We start from the raw sequence: 21,000 nt of genomic DNA on the forward strand, positions 1-21,000 counted from the left end.
TCTTGAGCATGAAGTGATGGCTGATTTGCTTGCAGAAAAGAAACCCAGAAGAGACCTGGCAATTTCTATTGCCCCACTCTGTTTCTAACAGTATGTCAGAGAGCACAATCTCAAAACACACTGGGGCCGCATGTATCTCATTAGTCAAAGACACCCCTGCAGCCTAGTCCTAGGTGGTGTGGCAATTTGGGCAAAGATGGGAATTGTATTGGCCTCTGGTAGTGACCACTGCCAATAGCCACAGGTGTGTAGCTGCCTCAGATGGCTGCTACCTCCTCAATTCTTACCCCTCAGGATTCCACGATGTGAATGAAACTGATGTTTTATAGATGTAGTACCTGATTATAAAAACATAATAATCTCTGAAGAAGTTAGACAAAGCTTCAGAAAGTTGATGTGGAAGGAGTCCCAGACTGGGATTCAGGGTGATCAAGGTCCTTAACAACTTGACAGTGACTTTGGGAGAGTCTCTTGAAACTTCCTGGGGTGCCTTTTGCTGTGGAGCGAGGGGCCAGGCACTGTTGTTAAATGTTTATTCTTCCTTTGCCATTGCTGCTGGCAGCCTAAGAGGTAGGTTCGGGTCATAATTAATAGTCTCTGGCCCTTTAAATCTGGTATCCTAGCATCACAGGCAATGTCATTATTATGCGTTTGTTGCCTGTAGGAGCGCTGGCTGGTGCACTCAAAGGAGGACTCCACCAAAGGGAGGCGAGCCAAAGCCTGTCACCACCACCCTGGCTTTCTGTATTCAGAGTCAGCAAAAGGGCCCCGGAGTCCATCATGAAAACACCTATTTCCATACACTCCCAACCAGCACTCTAAACAATTGTACTCTTGCCGAGGAAGCCCCATGAGGACTGAAAGTTCTATTTCTGGGTGACATTGAGAAGACAGTCACATGACTTGGGTAAGTCTCACTATGAAATACATCTCCTGCCAACCCAGACCTCTGATGACACTGTTTTCTGCTAAGGCAGAGCAAAGCCTGGTATCATTTTAGACAAATGGATATGGGTTTCAGTAATTGAACATATACTGTGAGGCAATTTAGACATATTTTACAGAAATGTATCCTTTTCTACATAATATCATGATCACGAAGTCTGCTCAGTGCTTCAGACCTGAATGCAGTATTAAAAATGCTTCACAATCCACTTTTTTTCTTTTTACAATCAGTGAATCAATACTGATACATTATTATTAATTAAAGCCCATAGTTTACGTTAGGATTTACTCTTTGTGTAGTACGTTCTCTGAGTTTTGATGAATGTATAATGTTACACATCCACTATTACAGTATTATACAGAATAGTTTGCCTTTAAAAATCCCTTGTGCTCCACTAATTCATCCTTCCCTTCCTCTTCCCCAGTTTCTGGCAACCACCGATCATTTTACTGTTTCCATTGTTTTGCCTTTTCCAGAATGCCATGTAGTTGGAATCATACAGCATGTAGTCTTTTCAGACTGGCTTCTTTCACTTGACAATATGCATTTAAGGTTCCTCCATGTCTTTTCGTGGCTTGATAGCTCATTGCTTTTTATTGCTGAATAATATTCCATTGTATAGATGTACCACAGTTTGTTTATCCCTTCACTTATTGAAGGACAACTTGGTTGTGTCCTATTTCTGGCAATTATGAATAAAGATGTTATAAACATTTGTGTGCAGGTTTTTGGATGGACATAATTTTTCAAATCCCTTGAGTAAATGCCTAGGAGTGTGATTGTTGGATCATCTGGTAAGACATGTTTATCTTTGCAAAAAACTACCAAACTGTGTTGTAAAGTGACTGTACCATTTCATATTCCCACTGGTTATAAATGAGAGTTCCTGTTGCTCCACATCCTTACCAACATTTGTTGTTGTCAGTGTCTAGGATTTTAGTAATTCTAATAGGTGTGTAGTGGTATCTCATTGTTGTTTTAACTTGCAATTCCCTAATGACATATGATGTTAGCATCTTATCATATACTTATTTCTATGTGTATATCTTTGGTGAGGCATGTGTTCAGAATTTTGTCCATTTTAAAAGTTGGGTTTTCATATTGTTGAATTTTAAGAGTTCTTTGTATATTTTGGATAATAGTCCTTTATTAGATATGTGTTTTGCAAAGATTTTCTCCCAGTTTGTGGTTTGTCTTTTCATTGTCTTAAAAGGGTCTTTCGCAGAGCAGAAGTACTTAATTCTAATGAAGTCCAACTTGTCACATTTTTTTCATGGATTGTGCCTTTGGTGTTGTATCTAAAAACGTCATCACCAAACCCAATGTCACCTAGATTTTCTCCCATGTTATCTTCTAGAAATTTTATACTTTTGAATTTCACATTTATGTCTATAATCCGTTTTGAGTTAATTTTTGTTAAAGGTGTAAGATCTGTGTCTGGATTCATTTTTTTTTTTTCCTGCATGTGGTTGTCCAATTATTCTAGCACCATTTATTAAAAAGAGTATTGTTTTTAATTTTTTTCCATTGAATTGCCTTTTCTCCTTTGTCAAAGGTCAGTTGACTATATTTATGTGGGTGTATTTCTTGGCTCTCTTTGGTTTCATTGATTTATTTGTCTGTTCTTTTGCCAGTTCCGTACTGTCTTACTACTGTAGCTTTAGAGTAAGTCTTTAAGTCTGGTAGTGTCAATTCTGTGACTTTGTTAATGTTGTGTTGGCTATTATGGGTCTTTTGCCTTTCCTTATAAGCTTCAGAATTAGTTTGTCAGTTTCTACAAAATAATTTGCTGGGATTTTGATTGCGATTGCAGTGAGTCTATAGATAAGTTAGGAAGAACCGACATCTTACCAATATTGAGTCTTCTCAACCATGTACACTATATATCTCTACATTTATTTACATTTTCTTCACTTTCTTTCATCAGAATTTTGTAGTTTTCCTCATATAGATCTTGTACATACTATGTTAGGTCTACACATAAGTCTTTCTCCCCCCTTTTTTTTGGTGTTGTGTTTTTAATTTCAAGTTCTAGTTGTTCATTGCTGGTATATAGGAAAGCAATTGACATTTGTATACCAGTCCACTTTTTAAATGCCTTCTTTGCCTTTTTCTCTCTTTGTTTCCTTTTGTTTCTTGAAAGAGAGGAACTCAGGATTTGGAGAAAGATGTTAAATTAAACAATTTAAAAAATTTAATAGACTTTATTTTTAGGTTTATAGAAAGTACAGAGAATTCCTGTATATCTCCCTCACAGTTTCCCCTGCTATTAATATCTTGCATTAGTGTGATACATTCGTTACAGCTTTTTTTTTTTTTTGGTGGCTGGCTGGTACGGGGATCTGAACCCTTGACCTTGGTGTTATCAACACTGCACTCTAACCAACTGAGCAACCAGCCAGCCCCCGTTACAACTTTAAATTGGAAGTTTAATACAGCAAATAGGTATTGAATGATTCTGGGCATGTATAAGAAATGTTCCCTGTCCTCATGGAGTTTGCAATCTCACTGGGAAGGCAGGACAAAATGCTTCCATATGAGCAACTAATACAAAATAGTGTGGAATTGGGTTTTAAAATGCGCCCTTCCATAGCAAGGGGGAGAAATTAGTATAGTTTGTAGTAGTTAGGGAGCTCTTCATGGAGGGGTTGAGAGGTAGGACTGCTTTGGAAGGGCAGTAGGATTTGGATAGGTGCAGGCAGATTAGAGGCAAAGTCTAAGCAGAAGGAACGGCATGCATGGGACACAGGCAGGGATGTTGAAAGGATGGGCTTTATCATGTGGAGCAGAGGTGGGAACTGACCTTGAAGAGGAAATGGGAGGATCTTGAATGTTGGTGTGAGGAATCAGAACTTGATAAAGTGCTTAGAGTTGAGTTTCTAAGCATATCCTTTGGGTCTGATACTTTTAGGACCATTGGTTTTTGGTTTCTCACGTATCTCAAGTCAGATATTCTGCACCATTTGCTTCTTTGAATCAAAATGAAAAGCTTATGCCAGGGAGTGTTTCTAATGGGAAGCATCACCCTCCTGGGGAAAAGCTATCATTTGCCACAAGAGTGGGATTTTGTGTACTCACATCAGGAAGTAAGCAGCTGGCTCCAGAGGTCAAAAATAGCAACAGAGACCCTACAGGGATATTGCCTGGAGTTCTCCAGGCCCCTCACCTGCCTTGAACTCAGTCTCTTTGAAGTGCTTTGCCATTTCTGGTGGGCAGGAAAGCCCTGTGGGGTCTCTCTGGAAGGAGCCAAGCTATGAGAGAACAGAATGAATCTTGTTACTATAATTTCTTCTCACTACTGGGGGAAAAGCAAGGAGGGCAGTAAATGCCCTATTTTTTTTTTTTCTTTCTTGGTCTTAATTAACTTACTAGAGAGGCTTCTCTAGGTTTGCATGTAACTGCTTATTCAGGTCATCAATAATGAGACAACAGGGATTGGAGAAAGTTTAGACAGTGAAAGGACACATTCATATTCACAACTTCAGTCCCACCTTTCCCACAAACATTACCTTCCTTCATAGTATCTCTGTGCATCCACCCCTTATCTCTATCTCTCTTTCCCCCACTCCTACTGCCACCACCTGAGTCAGGCTGCCCACGTGACTGTAGGGGCAGCCACGTGCTTGATCTCCCTGGCTGCAGTCCCTCTCACAGTGACAGGTCCCCAAACACTGGAGGCATCTTGGATGCATTCTTTTCCTTCATGAAATCTCATTCATTCTTTCTCTGAAGCATCCCTTCCTTTTGACTCCCACTGTATCCCAGGGCCCCAGCACCTTACCTCTAACCACAGACGTTCTGCATCAAATCTAGACTCCTTGGCCTGAATCTCAAGTTGTTTCCTTTCAAAACTTACAAGACTGTCCCATGATTGCTCCACCCTTCGGTCCACTGTTGCTTATGTTTATGCCTCTGCTTGGCATTTTTTCTTCCCTCCTCTTCCAAAGACCATTTAAGTTCTACCTTCTGTATGAAGGGTTGCCCTTTGAGCAAATAAAAATATCAGATACCTGCTTAAATTTTAATTTCAGATAGACAAAAAGAAATTTTACAAGATATGGTACATACTTGTACTAAAAAATTACCTGTTTATATGAAATCTAAACTTAATTTGGCAACCTATATGTAATCTGTCAACCTTACCTCTATGGAACCTTTTCTTTTTTTTAAATTTAAATTTAAATTTTAGTTTTTATTGAATCAAAATTGATTATATTTTTGGGGTTCAACATTGAGATATATTGATCAAATCAATATTACTAGCATATACATTGTTACAAATCATAATTATTCTTTATGCCGCTTGTCCAATTTCTCCCCAACCCCTTCTCCCTCCCCCCGTCCCCCTCTAATTACCTAAGAGTTCTTCTCTCCCTCTGAAAGAATAATGGTTACTCTGCTAATTTGTCGCCTAGATGATCTGTCCAATGCTGAGAGGTGTGATCTGGTCCCCCAATATTATCATAGAGCAGATGCTTCTGTCACTCTGAAATGGGCTTTGTGGAGAGAGACATCCTCTTCTTTATCTCTCTACTGGTGACTCTCCTTGTGTCAATGCACTCCAGTGACTGGTGGGGCATCTGCATGGTGGTTGTGGCGTCTAGCCTCTTTTGCAGCAGCCATGGTTATTGTGGTGGCTGTGGTGGGCCACCCACATGGAGGTGCTGTTTTTGGCATGCTCCTCGGTGCTGGTGGTGTGCCTGGCAGTGGGGAGTGTCTGGTCCCCAGATCCATGCCTCAGGGCCCCAGGTGGGTGTGGAGGTGCTGGCGCACTGTGTCTGGTTGTGGGAGGGGAGTCCGGTCCCTTCTTCATGCCTCAGGTCCCCAGGCAGGCCCCAAGGCACTGTCATGGTGTGCCTGGCTGTGGGAGGTGGGGTCCAGTCCCCTTCTCCATGCTCTGGGTCCCCAGGCAGGCCCCAAGACACTGTCATGGTGTGCCTGGCTGTGGGAGGTGGGGTCCAGTCCCCTTCTCCATGCTCTGGGTCCCTGGTCAGGCCCCTTGGTGCTGGTGTGGTGTGCCTGTGGGGGGGGGTTGTCCAGTCTCCAGCTCCATACCCTGGGTTCCTGGGTGGGTACTGATGCACTGGCATGTTGTGCCTGGTTGTGGGAGCGGTGTCTGGTCCCTTCTCCATGCCTTGGGTCCCTGAGCATGCCCCGAGGTGCTATTGGTGTGAGTGGCTGTGGGCAGGGGTCCTGTCCCTGGCTCCATGCGTCATGTACCGTGGCAGCCCCAGTTGCTGGTGGTGTGCCTGGGCCAGAACTAATTTTTTGTCCTTTGCTTATTTCTAACACAGGGGAACTTCCTGTGGGAACCAGTACTTGAGCTGTGTTGTTGAGCTGAATTGCTGCTTTGCTGCTGTTTCCCTAGGGAAGGCTTTTAGTGCAGCTCAGGGTTTAATGGTTGACCTTATAGGTACTTCCAGCTCTCCAGAGACTCAGTGCACCCGGGTTGTGTAGAAACTCTGATCTGGGCCTGAGTTTTTTCATCAAACTATACCCCCATGAAATTCTGCATTCCTGACCAGTCTCCTCTGAGTGGTCCTGTGCTGATTGGGTGGTGAATCAGCTGTCCTTGCTGTGCCCCGGGGTTCTTCTGGTGGGCCCGTCTCCCCCACCACCATGCTCCAAACACTTCCCATGGGACAGGCACTGTGCCAGTCCCTTGTGTTGACTCGCCGGCCTCTGAATGGCTCCCCTTTTTCAGTTGTTCTGGCTCCTTGCTGCTGCATGGGTCCATGGGAACCCTATTAGTGGTCTTGCTGTCCTGGGGGCCACCAAGGTCCTCTTCTCCCCTGCCGCCTCCAAGTAACTCCATCTGAAGTGCACAGTTGCAATTTCTGCCGGCTCCCATTCCATGCACTCAGCAGTTCCAGCATTAAAGTGGCTGTGGCCCGAAACTCTCTGAGCAGTTTTTTCTTTCTCTCATTTTGGTTTCTCCCACCTTTATGAACTCTGTAGGTCTCACCTCTTCCCCTGAGCTCCAGTGGACCCAGCTTGGCTGATGTTACATTTTTATAGTTGTAAATTGGTTGATTTGTGGAAGACAGTGATGCTGGGGACCATCTATTCTGTCATCTTGATGAGAACTCCAAACCTTTTCTTAGTGATCCAATTTTTTTGATTTCCTTTATTTTAGTTCCTAAAATACATAACTCAGTCTTTAATTCAGTATTTAATTATATGTACTTATTAATTATATAAACAGTATTAATACTTATTGAGCAGTTATTCAGTATCAGACACTGTGCTAAATCCTTTTAATATAGTAGCTCATCGAACTCTTACAAGAAACGTGATAATGCAGGTACTACTATGATACCCATTTTATAAATGAGGGAGCTGAGTCTTTGAGAGTTTATTTTATTTGTTCGAGGACCCAAAGCTAATTAAGAACTTGGATTTTGATCTGCCTGTAGGGTGCCAACTTGTTCCACCTTCCCTGGCACTGTTCTGTTTTTAAAACTGAGAGTCCCATACCTTGGGAACCTTCTCAGACCTGGGTAAACCCTATATATCTGACTTCAAAACATGGGATTCTATTCCACTTCCCATTTTTCATGCTTTTTAAGTTTGTTTTGTCAGTTAGGTTATAAAGTCCCTCAGGACAGGGACATATCTAACGGTATTTACTGATTCTAAGAATTACTTAGCAAGTACTTGGCAAATGGGAAGAAAAAGCTTCCCTCACAGACCACACCTCTTTTCTTGGGCCTCTTTGGCTTGCAAGAGCTAAGGACTGTGTGGACCAGTATGCTTGGGGGTGGCCAGTCCTAGATGCAGCTGAGACCTGAGTATGGCTAGTGGCCTTTGCAATAGAGGCACGCATGTTATCACTGGATATCGCTTGCAAAGATGCTAGGCTAGGGGATGGCATCTAGAGGCACTCAGAATGGTCCAGTGTCTGATATACTGTCGTAGGCTTTCCTACAATACAGCCTCTAACCAAACTAGACTGTCCTAAAGCCCTGGTAACAGAATTGTTTACCTTTATACCAAGAAGGTTGGGAAAGCACCAAAATCTGCATGTGGTATGTGTCCAGGCAGACTTCGAGGGATTTGTGCTGTGACACCTAAAGTTCTTATGAGGTTGTCTAAAATGAAAAAATGTGTCAGCAGGGCCTGTGGTGGCTTCATGTGTGCTAAATGAATCTGGGACAGGATCAAGTGCACTTTCCTTATTGATGAGAAGAAAATCATTGTGGGAAATGTTGAAGGCACAAGCACAGAGTCAGAAAGCTAAATAAAATAAATGAAGCTTTTTGAGTAATAAAAAACCAAAAGGCTAAAAAGCAAACCAACAAACAAACAAAAAATCCCTACAAAGATGCTAGGCTATTGCTACTAGCAACAATGCCTCTAAATTGGTGAAAATACAAGTGACCTTGAGAGACTCCCTGCTGTGAAGTTTGACTTAGGGCATGGGTGAGGCTGGAGAAACAGAAGTCAGGGTGACAAGCCCACCAGCACACTGCTGGACACACCCCAAGAAGCAGTGTGGTTCTTGTTTCTTTGCTGGGACTGTGCTTTTTCCAATAGGCACAGATTCCCCCAAATTATATATTATTACACTATCATAACCAAGTGGTTAAAATGGTGATATGTGGATGTTATTGTTATACAGCCAAGTGGTTAATGAGGTGTGGTGGGAAAGACAGAAACAATAGATTTCCATCCACCAAGGGCATCAGTGTAACTTGCCCCAACTTCATGTTGAATGCAGTTGTTATGGAGCACACATTAAACATAAAATCTAAGCTGCTTGTGGAGAAATCATTTGTACACATTTTTTGCTATTTAAAAAATCTAAGTTGAATTGATAAAGGCTAAGAATCTCAAGGCAACTTTTTCTGCTGCTAAATTTTACTTCAAAATGCTTGAGTTCTTTTTTAATGCTTTCAATGTTCAGGTTTTTTCATAATAGAGAATGTAACAGATAGGGTGCATGGAGGTTAGGCGGGAGCTTCCATTTTGAACAGGATTGACAGACTTCTCAGTCTTTTTGTCTTTGGAAACTCATGGTGGCTTTTCTTTGTCCCCACAGGATAGTCTCTCAGGCACTTTGTGTGACATTCAAAGCCATTCCTAGTCTAGCCCAAACCTATCTTTCCAGCCCATTCCCTACTAGTTTCTTACCATAGGCTCTGCTCCAGCTGGAATGCTGTGGACTGAATGTTCGTGTCCCCCCAAGTTCCTGTGTTGAGACCTAATCCCCAATGTGAGGGTTTTTGGAGGTGGGGCCTTTGGAATTAGAGCCCTTATAAAAGACACCCCAGAGAACTCCCTTTCCCTTTTGCTATGTGAGGCCGCAATGAGAAGATGTCTGCTTGTGAACCACGAAAAGGGCCCTCACCAGACACTGAATCTGCCGGTGCCTTAATCTGGGGCTTTCCAGCCTCCAGAACTGGGAGAAATAAATTTCTGTTGTTTATAAGCCACCCAGTCTTTGGTACGCTGTCATAGCAGCCTGAACAGACTAAGACATAGACTCTTCTATAAACATCTTCTAAACACACATTGAGCTCTTCAGCCTCCAAGCCTTTTATCTTGCAAAGCATGTGGTTAAGAGTTTAATCTTTGGATCCAGACTACCCAAGATTTAGACTGGATCCTGGTTCTGCTACTTACTGTGTGATCTTGGGCAAGTTAGTTACCTTACTGCTTTATGACTTGATTTCTCCAACTGAAAAAATGGTACTAAAATGGTATTTATCTTATAGAAGGAATAAAAGTACTTAGAACAATGCATGGCACATACTAAGCACTCAGTAGATGCTACTTCTTGTTTAGATAACTAGATGTCCTTATTGTCCCCACTTGGCTGAAACTATGATTCTTTCACGAAGCCTTTCCTGACCACCCCGTCCTGCAATGTGCTTCCCCTCTTGGGAAATCCTGAGTTCTGGCACTATTTCTTCGGCAGGTGGTTGGTTTTCTTTTCTTATGCTTGTGTTTTGTGATTACAGCTGTTTATTGAGCACTCACTTTGAGTTTGTCTGTACTTAGTGTACAACTCTTGGAGGCAGGTATTCATATTCTCTATCTCATTTACCTAGGAGCCAAGCAAGGCACAGGGAGGTTAAGTGACTTGCCAGGGTTGCAGAGATGGTGAGAGGTGATTCTGGAGTTCCAATTCAGGTTGCACATGATTGCAGCCATGACACTTGCTTTGTTGCCAGAAAACAGGGAGTGAATCTTACACTTGACTATAGCTTTCACATTGCCCTTCAGGTAGGAGGCACTTGACATATTACTGGTGATTTGATAGACCAATATGCAATTTGGTTGCCTTTCTAAGTGCTGTTCAGTGCCTTACAGTTGTGATTACCTTAATGATGATAAAGATATTGCATGGTATATTTTGATGGGCCTTAAAAAGACAGACTATAATTTATCCTTCTTGTGTTGAACCCTGTGCGAATCTAAAAAAGCAATTTTCATTTATTTTTACTTTGACTGTTTCCTGCTGTTTCAAATATGGTTAGATGAGGAATGTCAGAAGCAATCTTATTATGTTTTTGTCACAGAGGAGACTTTCCCATGACTCAGTACCAGCTAATTGGTCTGTCAATGACTTTCTTTGGTTAGGTGAGTCATTTGATCCATTGTTGACAAGATGCAAGCTGCTTTCTACCCACTCTGTGGCAGCTCCAGTGGATCTGACATTCTCTCAACCCCTAATCAAGATGTTATTAAAGCTGCTGATGGTTTACAGTGAACTGGGATGAAACTGAGTTGGTTTTGTAAACAGCTGCTGGAAAGATAACTAGGTAGAGATTTAGTGATATCTGAATGCCTGGCATTTTTGAGTGTGGGCATGCGTGTGATACAAAGACAACTTCTGTAATTTCTAAATTCCTTGGACATAATAGTCTACCTTTACTGAGACAATTTGTAAGGTGGCCCACTCAACCAACACATATTTATGAATTTGTGCTATGTGCCAGATACTCTTCTAGGTACTTGGGATATAGCAGTGATAGAAATAGACTAAAATTCCTGCCCTTTTGGAGCTTCTTTTAAAAACTTTTTATTATTAATTTTTTTTTCAAATTTATACAAAAGAAGGAATAATATTCTCATCGTTCAGCTTTAATAATGATCAATATTTTACCATTATTTTTTCATTTTTCCCCCAACACACATTGATTTTTAATGGAGCACTTGAAAGCAAATCCCAGACATCAAAAAGTTTGTCATACATACCTCAGTATGAATCTCTAACAGATAAGGATTTTTAATAAAAACATAATCACAATGTCATTGTTATACCTAACAAAATCAACAAAAACGTCTTGATATCATTTAATATCCAGTCCAGGTTAAATTTCTTTCAATTGCCTCAAAATTTTTTTTTATGTTTATTTGTTTGAATCTAGATTCATACAAGGTCTGCACAGCACAGTCTGTGGATAGAGCTCTTATGTCTCTTTTGATCTCTAACAATTCCCCTCAGCTATTTTTTGGTTGTCAGAATTGGGTTATTTGTCCTGCACAAGTTCCCATGTTTTGGATTTGGCTGATTGCATCCTCATGGTGTTTTTTACGATATTCTTTCATGCCTCACATTTTCTATAAAATGATAGTTATATCTAGAGGACATACTATCAGAATGTAACTATCCTCAGAGTCAGTTTCAATTGGTGGTACTGGTGGTGGAGTTGGTGGGGATTATTGGAACTAATGTCCTTGTGGAAACTGGCATAATGCTGTTTTTGTGTGCCAGAGATGTTTCTGGAGGTGTCTTGGTGGTCAAAAATTTGGGTGGGCAGTATGAAAACCTCTGTTCTTGTGCCACAGCAGCAGTTTTGATTTTGATGCCATGAAATATTCCATTTTTTCCTTCTTCTTTTATGTTGGCCTATAAGGAAGATTTTAAAAAGTGGTTGTGTCTCATGGTGCTTGGGAGTGGCACTGACTGGGAGGGCCTGGGGAGTAGTGCCCTTCATAGGAACAAGGTGGGTTTGAAAAATTCATTCATTAGTGTCTTCTTGGGAACCAGGACTAAAAAAAGAAAATAAACTTATAGGATAGCATGAACTTAAAATAGACCAAGTGAATTAGAGTATTTGAGGGTGTCTCTAAGGGTTTATTTTGCAAAAGATATCCAGGTGATTAAAATATGTGACCAGGAGTAAGAACCACCAAGATAGATAATAAGGCTGGCGCAGTTCACAGCATCTTCTTCAATTTGTGGCCTAGTTCAGCAGGTGGTCCCCACCTGCACCCCTGAGAAAGAAGAGGAGACTGGTCAGAGGAGGCAAGACCAAGCAGAAGCAGTAGGAATTCCTGGGGCCTCTAGTAGCTACTGGTTTGTAAGGATTTCAGTGGCATCAATAAGTGTCCTCAATAAATGATGTCATAAACTTTTTAAAGGATAAAGATGGGGACTTCGGTTTGGGGAATCCAAAAATATGTCAGAAAGAAAGGATGACTCCAGTGAACAAATGGAAGAATAGAGTTGCCATTTACTGACATAGGGAAGGATTCCATTTTTAACGATTTGAGATGTGTATTGTACATCATAGAGTAGATGTTGAGTAGGCAGTTGGATATATGTCTGACATTCAGGGATGAGATATCACTTTGGGAATCATACAAACAAAGATGGTACTTAAAGCCATGGACTGAATAAGATCACCTAGTCAATGAGATTGACCTTTGTCATGTCATGAAGCCACATGAAGAAGGTGCTTTGAGGACCATTTCTCTGAAGTATCCCAAGGTAGGTGATTGCTGAGACATAAAGCACATTGATATATTATATATGTATTTACTAAATATTGCCAGATTGTTCTGCAGAATATATTTACCTGCTTAAATTGCCATCTGAAGTGCATGAGGAGTCCCATTTCCCCATATCTTTGCTAATATTTGGGATCAATGTTCTGACTTTTGCCAAGCTAGGGGGTTATACAGTGGTGTTTTGGAGCTGGCTCATGAGAGCCGATTGAACACATTTCTTCGCAACTTCTTGTTCAGTGACTTCACAATGGTAGCTTGAAATCAGTGGCGGTGAGAGTATTTGCACCAGAAACAGGCAAACACTACAAATAAGGACTCCCCCTCCCACATCCCCCAGAGAGCTGGTTTTAAAATATATACCAACATGCCAGTGGCTATGGGTATTATCACATCGTTTCTAGTTCCAGTCTCTGATCACTAGTGAGCTGAAGCATCTCTCCTGCACTTGCTTGCCATTCTGGCTTTCTTTTCTGTGAACTGCCTATCCCTTTCTCACTTTTATATTGTTTTCTGACTTCTTTTTGTTGATTTGCAAAAGTTCTTTCTATGTTTTAGATGTTAATCTCTAGTTGCTTGTGAGCATACCGCATATCTTCTCCCAATTTCTCAACTCTGTTAACTTTTGCCGTGGTATTCTTAATTGCAGAGAAACCTTAATTGTGATGCAGTCAAACCCCCCAATCTTCTGTTTTAAGGTTTGTGCTTTTCCAGTCTGGTTTTATGAACTAAATTTTTACCCCACGGTCATGGAGACAGTCTCCTACATTTTCTTTTCTACCTTTCATATGTAGGTTTTTAAATTTATCTGGACCAAAAAAATAAATTTATCTGGAGTTCATTTTTGTATATGGTGGGTGTGGGGCACTTGACTATATTTTCTTTATTAACTAAGCCAGTTTCCCCAATGCCATCTTCTAAAGAGTTTATATTTTCCTCATTGATTTGTGGTACTATGTTTACATGTATCGCAGCTCCACTTGTACATGGGGCTGCTGCTTTTGAGCTCTCCATTGTTTCACTGTTCTATTGGTTCCTATACCAATACTGGATTATTTTTATAACCACGTGGGAATGACATAATATCTGGCAGGGCAGGTCTCCTCTTTCTGCTTTTTCTTTTCAAAATTGGCTTAATTATTTAAATTTTATTTTTCCTTATATATTTTACTAGCTTATTGAGTTCCTTAAAATTTTAATTTCTGTTGGAAGTTTGGTTGGTATGACATTGAACTGAGAGACTGACATTTTTACAACGTAAAGTCATCCTCTCCATTGTATATTTCTTCATTTATTGCCTTCTTTTATGTCCTTAGATAGAGTTTTAAAATTTCTGCATAAAGTTCTTGCAAGTTGTTAGGTTAATTCTTGGGTATTATGCTTTAGTGTTTTATTGCTATTGTGAATGGTCTCTTATTGTCTATTATATTTCCTTGTTGCTTGCTGCTGATGTAGAGGAAATGATTGATTTTTAGAAATTGATCTTATACTTGGCAACCTTGCTGAATTAACATTACTTCTAACAGTTTGTTGACTCTGTTGGGTTTTCTACGCTGATGAGCATATCAGACAGGAAGATTTTCAGGGCTCTCCCCAGTGCTCTGATATTCTACATCTAACTACTTCTGCTGGCTGAGCTTTAGTCTAGTGCCCCAATTCTGATGCTGGGTGTCTTTCGTGGTCTGAAAGTCTCAGTCCCCTTGCACATCTACATTGTAGAAACTGAGTCCTTGTCTTCCTCCCCTGTGAATGATATCTTGCCCGATATCCATTCCATGTAAGAGCAGCAACCCTGCCTTCTTTTGCCTGTTTCCTCTAACCCTTTTCTCATGGTTTGGGGTCCTGATAGCTACCGACAGACCTTCCTGGTACTGACTGATGGTCTGCCTGAATTTCTGAATGTTCTATGCAACCATTTCTGGGTCCTTAATGCCTGAAAGGACACCTTATGTAGGTGATGCAAAATTGTGGATCAGCTGAGGCCTTCAGATAAGGCAGGCTTAGGTTTGATTCATATTTCTTTCCTACAGTACTTGGAGCAAGTTACATTGCCTTCTGGAGTCTGTTTCTTCTTCAGTAAATTGAAGACAAGTAAGATTCCGTAGGTAAAGTGCCAGGTGGTGGTCAGTCAGCAGTGTCCCTTTTCCATGCTGTGAGGCTGACTACCAGTGCTGATCACCTCCTGGCACTGTGGTTTACTGCTACATTGTTCAGGAACCTTGTGCCTTCAGATATAATTGAATTTCAGCAGCTGCAGCTAGACCGTATCCCCATGTGCTTTTCCACCCTGGTGGGTAGTTCAAGTTCCAGGTTTGGGCCCCACATCATTGCCCAGTCTCATTCTTGTTAACTGGGAAATACTTGGTTCTAAGGCTTCTGTGACTCATGGGGTGTTCCAGGAAGCACAACTCCAATTTGCGCTTGCATTCTGGATGGTGGACTACGGGTTAACTTCAGTTTTTTGAACAAAGGCAACAGGTGAGAGGAGACTCTCTCCCTGGTGGCTTGGCATCCTGGGAATTTACCTATGTACTGTATGGTGTTTGGCTGTAGCAGAAAAAGCAGTGGTGGCCTGGCTGGTTCTAAGAGAGACCTTTATTATGCTAAGAACAACTCAGCTAGCCACACTGTGTCATATACTAAAAGTGGTATCTCAGAGGGATAATTTAAATCAGCAGTAAAAGTGACTGTACACCTGTGGAAACTTCACTAATAGCTTCTTCTATTACACACAGATCTTTATGAGGTTCTGTGGTTCAATGACAATAGACCTCATTACAGGTGCTTAAAGCTAAGCAAAGGCAGATTACCTTCCTTCTTTTAACCAGGTAAAGAAGTGGGTGGGTCAGACAAGAAGAGGGTGTGATGAGAGCAGGGAGAGAGAAGTGGAATCTACAAAGGGAGGAGGAAGCATCTGTGTCACATTATCATCCCTGAGAGTGCACGAAGATGCTGAGCCTGCAGGAACAGAGAAACTGGCAGCTGACCAGGGATGTGGGATGGTCACGGTATTTAAATATTGCATAAGCACCGTTGGTTTTAGTTGACAGTGTGCTCCACCCAACTCAACAATATGATGTGACTGCTGCAAACAACTATTGTTGTATTTTGAGCTATGTTAGCAGAAGCATAGGACTGAGAAAGAGGTGGCAGTCTCTGTCCTCTCTGCACTTGACAGGCCATCCATTCATTCCTGAGCATCACATTTAAGAGAGCGCTGGACAAGCTGGGATACATCCTAAAGAGTTCCTCGACATGCTGGTGAGTGGTACTGTAACCATGTCATATGAGGAGCAGCCTAAGAGACAGAGAATGTTTGTCCTGGGTACCTTGAATTGGAGATAGACTGGATCTGAGACTCCCAGGGTGGAAACAGAACCCAGAGAGGCAGAGATGCAGGGAGCTGGATTTTAGCTCCCAAAGTAGGAAGGCATTTCCCAAAAGGTTGGTCAGAGATAAAAGATAGTGAGTTCCTTGTTGCTGGAGGTGTTCAACTATGGCCACTTGGTGGGAGGACGTATTAAGGAGGATCCAGGCAACTGGAAGGGGGTCTTTTTCTAGTCCCCGGGATCAATGATTCTAACAGGAAAAGATGCTCTCCTGCGTGGTGAGCACTTACCTCTACTGTTGCAGAGACACTGATATTCATTCATTCATTCATTCAACATGATATTGCCAGACACCGTGTCTGGTGAACGTGCAGTACGGTGTAGTAGTTTGTGTAGGCCCCAGAGAGAGTTGTTATGGTGTAACGCTACTGACTCCGTGTTACAAACCTGTCACGGTCTCATTAGGTCTCTTCAAGGGGAGCCTGGATGACGGAAAACCAGGATGTCAGCGTTCATGTCTGTTAGGTGTCACAGTCGCACCCCTTCCTGTGCCTGGGAGCTGGAGAGGGGGGGGGATCAGGAGTGTAGGTGAGTGAGGAGGGGGCAAAGCAGCAGGGACATGGACTCCTGCGATGACACTCACGTGTCCCCTCTGCCTCCTCTTGGTTGTTTAACTGTTCAACTTGGGCATAACACTGACTAGGCTTTTTACAGCACGACCTGCAAACAGGTGACTGACCGATGGACGGACTCTAGGCCACGGGCGGCTGGACACTGGGGAGCCCCCAAAGGGTAAGACCCCGTCCCTGCCTCCAAGAAGCTGCAGCCCGGCCGGGAGGAGACAGGGAGGCCGGCCAGGAAGAGGGTATGCCCGGCGTGCCCGGGGCTGCTGCCCCACAGCACTGCCCGGACCAGGCCGGGCCGCCACGGAGCGCTCCAGGCCGTGCTGCCGCGCAGGCTGCGCCGGCTCATCTCCGCCTGCGGCGAGCGCGCGCTCCCGGCTCCGGGTCCCCCTCGCGGCGCGTGCGCGGGGCCCGGGCCGAGGCCGAGGCCTGCACTGCGCGCGCGCCGACCCCGCGTGGGGCCCGGCTCCGTCGCGGAGGCGGGAGGCGGGAGGCTCCGGGGCCGGCCACAGAGACGGCCGCCGGCGGGGAGCGCGCCCGTCGGCCTCTGCCCCGCGTCCCCGCGTCCCCGCGTCCCCAGCCGAGAGCACCCGGAGGAGGCAGGTGGGGCGGCGGCGCGGGGCCCGCGGGGCGGTTGGCGGTTTGCGGAGGGCCGCGCGGGGACGCGGGGAGGCCTCCCCGGGGCGGGGCGGCGCGGCCCAGCCGGCGGGGACGTGGGTCTGTCGTGTCCGAGGCTGACGGACCGCTGGACTTGAGGACCAGGCGCCCGTGCGGGCCCGGAGTCCCCCGCACGCGTGGCGGTGGCGGTGGCGGTGGCGGTGCCGTGCGCGCCGGTCGGCGTCTCCCTCGCCGGCCGCCGCAGACTCCGCCCGGGGCTCCCCTTGCTGTTAGATCGTGGGGAAGCCTTTCGCCAGCGCTGAACCGAGTGACTTTCATTCCGGGCCTTTGCTGCCTGAGATTCCCCAATTCTGAACCATCTGTCCTGGGAAGTTGGAAGGAGCACGTGAGCTGAGACCTGTCCTAACCGGAGGCGCGTTTCAGCCGCGTCCACGCGAGCGTTCTTCTGAAATAGCTGTCAGGGTCACTTCTTCCAGAGACTGTACAGGCCATTTGGATTTCAACTCTGTTCTGAGACAATGTTTTGATATGTATCAAGGGTGATATTCTTAGGGGATACTAACTTGCTATGTGTTTCAAACTAGACTGCTTCATACTGGAGCATGATCATAGTAAAAAATGACGCCTTTGAAACATTTCAATAAACACCCTCCTCCTTAGAAGCATCTGCCAAATTTGTTGTGCTACACTTTCACTTCGACAGTTGTCGTTTATGAAGCCTCAGCACGATTTAAAGTAAGTCGTCTAAATAGCAGAAGATCAGGTGGTGCAGGAAATGTAGCAACTATGGAGGGAAAGCAGAGACTTGAAAATGACAGGTCTAGTTTTGTACATTTTTATGATGCAAAATCATCTTGGTTCCATCTTGTTTTGCTAATATAAATATTCATTTTTTAATGCTTTCATTTTGATATGGACTACCTGGGATATAAGACTCAATATTGAAATGCAATGAATATGCTTATTTTTATTTTATGGAGTTAGCACATGGTATACTTTTGTAGGATTTATTTTAGACATTTCGGGTTTACCAGATATAGTTCCAATAGCAAGGCCTTTTAAAAATGATATTGATATGCTGTCTTTTATTGCTTATAACAACTCTGATTTTTGAAACATATATTAGTTATCTTTAGGTTATAGAATCAACTTCACTGTTACTCTCTGTTTAAACCTACAAACATCTGATTATCTTTAGGCTTACTATTCCCTCTTTATTTATAATTAACCATGCTGCTGTGGGCTTGTTTAGTGTGTTAGCCTTTTATTTGTTTTTTGTTGTTTCAGTTGTCTCTGTGTTGTTTTCTTATCTAGAGAGGAGCTACACTAGTTTCTTTCAGTACTGCTCATTAGAAATTTATGCCACCGGGGAGTGGTCTTTCTGCACTGTACAATATGGTAGCATTAGCCATATATGGCTTTTGAGCACTTGAATGGGGCTAGAGCAATGGGAGAGTTGAATTTTTAGTTTAAATAGCCACATGTGGCTGGTAGCTACCTGATCAGACCTCACAGTTTTAAGTTATTAGTCCTCCAGGAAACCTTCACTAATCCTCTTGGATCAGTACTCTCATACTACCCAGCTCTCTTCAGTCATAGCACTTTTTACTGTTGTACAGTAGTTGCATCTTTCTTGTAGGAATCCAACAGTAGGCTGTAATCTATGTGAGGGTAAGGGCATATCTGTTTTCTTTACTTTTGCTATGCACACCTTAGGACTTAGGAAGACATGCTCACTAAGTATTTGTGGAATGCATAAAATAACTTCTTGAAAGCATGTAACTTACCTTCCGTATTCTTCCTAGGGTCTAGGGCTAAGTATCCAATAGTGTAAATACCTGTTTAGTGATTGAACAGATGTTATATAGGTAACAAATAAAAGGATTATTGGAGGTATGCCTTAAATGCTTATTGATTAGATTACTTGTTTTGGAATCTCATGCAAATAAAGACTAATGATAAAGTACTGCAAGAAATTTAATGAAAGGGCCCCCTGATTCCAACTAATGTGGACATATCTTGGGTCTCCTATTAGTTGAGCAGGTCAAGGATGCTACTCTTGAACCATGTCCTAAATAAATCTGAGGGAGTCTCTTGGCCTAACTGAGGCTCTTTCGTGGAGCCGTGCTATCCCTGAACTGGTCTGAAGAAATTAGTGGACATCTACATTTAGCACTGCTCTGTGTTAAGGTGTGGACTAGGATCCTTGAAAAATCATGAGATATTAGAGCCATGTTACAAATGCTTTTGCTCAGAGCTAACTTGGGGTGATGGATAGGATGGAATTCCTGTTTAAATCAAAGTTTGGGGAATTTGATTCTAGCTATTGTAACTGTTAGGGCATCTGTTCCATACACAGTTAATAAGGGTCAACCTTTTTCTTAGGCTTACATTATATAATCAGTTATTACCAGTTAACCATGGTAGGATTTGGAATGAAGGTATATACTCAGTCCAGATCAGTGCGCCTCTACATTTGGCCAGGATCCCAGGGGTCAAGAGGTCTTTAGATTGAGAAATTGCTTTTAGGGGATGATTCTGAGACTATAAGGATATTTAAAGAAGTGTATAGAATGGTGGGTTTTTCATGAAGGGAAGGAAATGGTACTAGAGAAAAATGCAATAAATACACAAAATGCAAAGAATTTTCACTACATTGGTTGGATAATATTGTAGCTTGTCTGGGCTCGAAGTATCTAACATGTAAAATCATTAAGTTGATTACATCTTCTTGCATAAATTATCTTTCCACCTTGAATCTAGGATTTGAATAATTGTTACATGTGTGTAAGACCCTATATCTAGTTGTGTAAGATATAGTTATGTATATATTATATATAATAGTTATATATTATATAGTTATTACATGTAAATATATTTTATTAAAAATCATACTTTATGCCCCTTATCCAATCTCTTCCCATCCCCCTCACCACCCCCACCTCTAATAAACCTAGATTTCTTCTCAACAGTCTATAAGAAAATGAAGGGTGCTCTGGGGATCACTTTCCAAAAAATTTTTTTTGAATGGGAATCCACACCCTTTGAAAGGGGGGTCATTTGGTGGCTCCTCTAACCAGCTCAGAAAGATAACCACTTAAACACCTTGAAGAATTAAGAGTATAAAAAACATGTCTGAGTCCCAAAGCGTGATTATAGTCAGATTAATCTTCCTAAAACACAGCTTTCTTTTTTAAAAAAAAGTCCGTATCCCAGTGCTTATGGAATTAAGTGGTTTGGTCTTGGTCAGGTATTTAAGTACTCCTTAGTATAGCCCTAGAAAACCATTACCGCCTTACTTTTTTTTTACTGTTTTGCTGCTGTATCCCAAGTTCCACCTTACTGTTCCTTTAAAATGCTCCTCTTTTAAATTTCTGCCTCAATGTCTGCCTCCCATCTTTCAAGACTCATCTCAGGTGATACCTTCTTCACCGCACCTTTTCCGATTCTTAGAAATTCTTATAGCAAATGTTCCTGGTACTTATGTGATGGAACATATCTCATTCTGTCCCATAATCTATAGTTATTAGTGGTATTTTATTCACCCTAGTAGATTGTAAGTTACCTAACAAGCATGGGCCATCTATTTGTTACTCATTGTTATATTCTCTGAATCATCTAGAAGAGTGCTTTGTACATAGTGGTTCTTTAATAGATACTTATTAAATTGTATGTTTCTTGACTTTAAAAGAACCCTTATACCATGCGTAGAATATTTGTCCAAGTTTACTGCCAAGTAAGTAGA

The 21,000-nt window shown here is 42.5% G+C and overlaps 1 protein-coding gene and 1 pseudogene across 6 annotated transcripts in view; both read left to right on the plus strand.

Annotated features, from left to right (window-relative positions):
- Positions 1-860: 860 nt before the first annotated feature.
- Positions 861-21,000, plus strand: part of CLIP4 (CAP-Gly domain containing linker protein family member 4) — an 87,162-nt gene continuing 67,022 nt past the window's right edge. For 4 of the 6 annotated variants that reach the window (XM_063078256.1, XM_063078259.1, XM_063078260.1 and 1 more), the window contains exon 1: positions 17,089-17,240. The gene's annotated coding sequence lies outside the window, so the exon portion shown is untranslated. Of the gene's footprint in view, positions 908-17,088; positions 17,241-17,325; positions 17,991-21,000 lie in introns of those variants that run through there. The other 2 variants (XM_063078258.1, XM_063078257.1) reach the window with 2 other exon arrangements.
- LOC134363329 (large ribosomal subunit protein eL34-like) lies at positions 7,836-8,190 on the plus strand (annotated as a pseudogene).

This window comes from Cynocephalus volans, chromosome 14 (genome assembly GCF_027409185.1).
Source record: "Cynocephalus volans isolate mCynVol1 chromosome 14, mCynVol1.pri, whole genome shotgun sequence".
NCBI lineage: Eukaryota > Metazoa > Chordata > Mammalia > Dermoptera > Cynocephalidae > Cynocephalus > Cynocephalus volans.